General features: G+C 43.6%; 1 pseudogene; it reads left to right on the top strand.

Moving 5' to 3' along the window:
* Nucleotides 1–3553, top strand: part of LOC136157213 (protein TALPID3-like) — a 114374-nt pseudogene extending 110821 nt beyond the window's left edge.
* Nucleotides 3554–4544: the final 991 nt, after the last annotated feature.

Below are 4544 nucleotides of genomic sequence, written 5' to 3'. Positions count from 1 at the left end.
ATTTGCAGTTTCAGCTGTTTTTTCTCTGAGGTTTATTTTTGCTTTTTAATTCTTCAAATATATGTGATTGGATGCTGACTCTGAGGCTTAGTCTGGCAAGATCTGAGTGCAGAGTTCCTTGTTTAGTGACTTTTATTAATTGTGGGTTTCACAGCCTTCCCTCCAGCCCTCTTTACAGCACCTTGGGTGGTTGTAAGCATTGAGACTGGATTATTAGGATTGGAGCTTTCCTGAGGAAACTCTCAGGTGTGAACTGGAGCATTTTTCTTGGTGGCAGTATATTCTTCAGTTCTACTAGTTACATGACTGGGAACATATTGATACAGTTAAGCTTAATCATTGCATACCAACAGAAGGCACTTGTACAGACAAATGGGTTATCATCACTGCAGCAATACCATATTGCTGAATGGTGTTCATTCTGCCTTCACTTCACCCAGCCTCGGCATCATTCACTGTGTCTTTTTGGGACAAGCAATGCTTTGCTTTCAACTAGCTCAAGCACCCTCACAGTTAACTCCTGAGTGCCCCGCTGTAAAGCCTACTGAAGCAGAAAATGGAAAGCCCACAGCATTGCCTGTTCCTCTGAGATTGAGAGTTTCTCCGGTGTGCAATTTAGACTTGGGGAAATAAGGTGACCTTTTGGAAACAGATCTTCTCTTTCAGGTCTCTTAGTGGGTATCAATTTTCTAATGATTTAACTATTAACCTACAGCAAATTAACTCATGCAAACAGAACATTTTGACCTCAGCCATTGGGCATCATTTGCTATTCAAGTTACATATTAACTTAATGCACCCAATAAATCAGTAGTGCGACCTTCAGTTGTCAGGGAAAGTAGCGAGTCTCATGCTGAAACTGAACAATTGTAGAGGAATTATTTTCTCCCCAAGAAAACTGAATGTGAAGGATTTTCTCAAGAATGCATTTCCTATTTTGGAAAATGAGCAGGTTGCCAGGATACCATTAAGTACTTTTAAGTCACTCACGAATAGGCACCCTGAGGCCTGGAAGAGTTCTAAGCCACTTCCTTACCTCTGTGACATGGGTAAGTGGCAGATTTTACCAGCCCACTTCCTTCATGGGATATAAAAAGTGGTCCAGTCTATACCCTGAGTCACAGATGATAATAATAATAATAATAATAATAATAATAAAGAACCTTGTTTTCAGGAAGCAGAGTTTCTAGAAACAAACAAGGAATAGGGGATGGGGCCAGAAGCAAATCTCAGGCTCCAGTCACAGCTCGAAGTCCCTTTATCTTTCTTTGTTAAAAACTTTTCTCCCTTTCCTTCCTATACAGATCTGTCCGGTCTCCTTGTTTGGGCCAAGTTCTTTTGTACCTACTATTCAATATGAAGAGATCTGAATGGAAAAGGCCTGTGTTGGAGTCACTGTGGAGAAAAACTCGGAGTTTTCTGGGAGCTTCGTCATTTACCAGATGTGGTGGTGCTGATGTTTTCTTCCTTTTTTTTTTTTTTTAGACTGTGCAGGTTGCAGGATCTTAGTTCCCCAAACAAGGATAGAACCCTGGCCCACAGCAGTAAAAGCCCGGGACCCTAACCACTAGAAAGTGAAAGTTGCTCAGTCATGTCCAACTCTTTGTGACCCCATGGACTGTAGCCCGCCAGGCTCCTCTGTCCATGGAATTCTCCAGACAAGAATACTAGAGTGGGTTGCCATTCCCTTCTCCAGGGGATCATCCCAACCCAGGGAACAAACCCAGGGCTCCTGCACTGCAGGCAGATTCTTTACCGTCTGAGCCACCAGGGAAGCCCCTAACCAACTGGTCTACCAGGGAATTCCCATGGTGCTGTTTTAAAACACCATGCATTTCTGGCTCATGTTTCTACTTTGGGTCCTAGAGTATTATTTGACCCAAATCAGCCCTCTCCTGTGTGGTTCAACTGGTGATCTCAGCCTTTGGTCACATCCCATCCCCCCACGCCCATGAGGCAGTGGCAGATGTCTTGGCAACCAGCTGGCTGTGACATTCCTCTGTCCCCCTTCCTCCTCTCCTGCTCTCAGCAGTAAGTCAACATCCACTGGAGCTGTTGCTGCAGGAACCACGCACATAATTTACCCAGGAAAGAAAACATACCTTGGCTCTTAAACTAAAATAAATCTTCTGAACAAGAGAAAACAAAACATCCTCTGGGCAAATGGGGTCCCTGCTAGTGTGAGATGCATTCTTTTTCATTTTGCTTATCCCCAACAGTTTATTTTGAGGACATCTACAAGTAGGATATCACAGGCACATTAATTTGCATGACAAATATTTCATGGAGCCCTGGGAAATTGAGAAGGCACAGAATGAATCAAACAGAATCCAGACCAGAGCCTCAAGGAGTGAATGTCTCCAAGGGGAGTTATTATACTCATTGTAAAGTAAGACAGAAAGATCCAGCTAGTAAAATGTTGGAATTCAAAGGACCAGTTAAGGACTTTCAACTGGGAGAGCTGAGGAAGAGGTGGCTGCCCAGGTGGTCTAAAAGTCCAGTCAGATTTGTGTGTAAGGTTGGGCAAGATGTCAGAGGGCCTGGTCAGAGGAGCAAGAGGGGGCACCCACGGACTGCAGTATGCCAGGCTTCCCTATCCATCACCAACTCCCAGAGCTTGCTCAAACTCACGTCCATCAAGTCCATCAAGTGATGTCATCCAACCATCTCATCCTCTTTCATCCCTTTCTCCTCCTGCCTTCAACTTATCCAGCATCAGAGTCTTTTCCAATGAGTCAGTTCTTCAAATCAGGTGGCCAAAGTATTGGAGATTCAGCTTCAGCATCAGTCCTTCCAATGAATATTCAGGACTGATATCCTTTAGGACGAACTGGTTTGATCGCCTTGCAGTCCAAGGGGTTCTCAAGAGACTACTCCAACACCACAGTTCAAAAGCATCAATTCTTTGGCACTCAGTTTTCTTTATGGTCCAACTCTCCCATCCATACATGACTACTGGAAAAACCACAGCTTTGACTAGATGAATCTTTGTTGGCAAAGTAATGTCCATGGGTTTTAATATGCTGTCCAGGTTAGTCATAGCTTTTCTTCCAAGGAGCAAGCATCTTTTAATGTCATGGCTGCAGTCACCATCTGCAGTGATTTTGGAGCCCAAGAAAATAAGGCCTGTCACTGTTTCCATTGTTTCTCCATCTACTTGCCATGAAGTGATGGGACCGGATGCCATGATCTTAGTTTTTTGAATGTTGAGTTTCAAGCAAAACACAGATCTAACAGGCAAAAAAAAAAGGGTCTGCAGCAAAGGCTTCACCTAGTTTTTCCTTGACACATTTAACGGAGTTAGTTTCTATTCTTCCTTCCCAAAAGTTTCTAAAATGTCCCATACTATATCTGTAAAGAAGTTTAGTGAAATTAAAGTTTTTAAATCACTTGCTCTTCGCTTGGTTTATTGTGTGGTGTAAAGTGCCAGCAGATCAGCGGGTTGCAAAAGCTGCTTGCAAAGCACTCTCCAAGCCACGGGGCCATCAGCTCAGCCACAGGGCGAGACGAGCAAGGTCCGGGAGGCTGCCCCTTCGTGCAGGTGGTTCTGTGATCTTCAGGGAGCACTTAGCAGCAGCGGAAAGTAGCAACACCCCAGGCACAGTCCTAAGGCAGAAGTCTTAGAAGTTCTAGGAAAGACAGGAGCCGTAAGAGGTAGGCACCAGGCTTTGAGACAGGCTAAAGACTGGGGAGAACGTTCCAAAATCAGAAGGTGGTTTTGAAGAAGAGCAAACATCAGGAATTGCAGTTAAGATTTTATATATGTCTTTTAAAAAAATGCATGTCCCACCTGACAAGGTTAGTAACCTTGCTTAAAAACACTGTTTATGTTTAATGTATGGAGTATAAGTGCCCATGTGTCCCCATGGGCATTTCTGGCACCAGACTGTCAATATTGGTTCACAGCCCTAATGATACGGGCTATTCAGATTGGACTGGATAGCAGTATTTGCTCTTCAAATTCCTCTAGTCCAGGGGAGTCTGATTCTTCAGCTCTCTCAGTCGTTAGGCTATGTTTCTCCCATGATCCTCTTCTCTCTCTCTTTTCTTTAAAAAGTTTTTTTTTTTTTTTTTTTTTTTGTGGGCTTTTTTTTTTTTTGATGTGGGTTATTTTTAAGTCTTTATTGAATTTATTACAATATGGCTTCTCTTTTGGTTTTTTGGCACTGAGGCATGTGAGGCTTAGCTTCCTGACCAAGGATGGAGCCAGCACCCCCTATATTGGAAGGTGAAGTCTTAATCACCAGGCCACCAGGGAAGTCCCAATCCTTTTCTCTTGAGCTTGAGTCTAATTGTCATTTCTACACAAAATCAGCCACAGATAATGAGGCAAAATTATCAAGAACTGCTGTTTGTTAAGTGAACTTTGTCCCAAGTTGTATCATTCTTCCTCAAAATATCACAGCACATAAGGCTAGAGGTCACCCCCAGCACCGTATGTTCCCTCCTCCTCCCCCTCCTCCTCCCTCTCCTCCTGTGTGATGGACGAGTACTCTATGAGAAACCCCCCATATTGGAACTTCATTTTGCTATCGTTGTGACCA

Source organism: Muntiacus reevesi, chromosome 2 (genome assembly GCF_963930625.1).
Source record: "Muntiacus reevesi chromosome 2, mMunRee1.1, whole genome shotgun sequence".
Taxonomy (NCBI): domain Eukaryota; kingdom Metazoa; phylum Chordata; class Mammalia; order Artiodactyla; family Cervidae; genus Muntiacus; species Muntiacus reevesi.
This window is presented reverse-complemented; position numbering and strand designations above follow the sequence as displayed.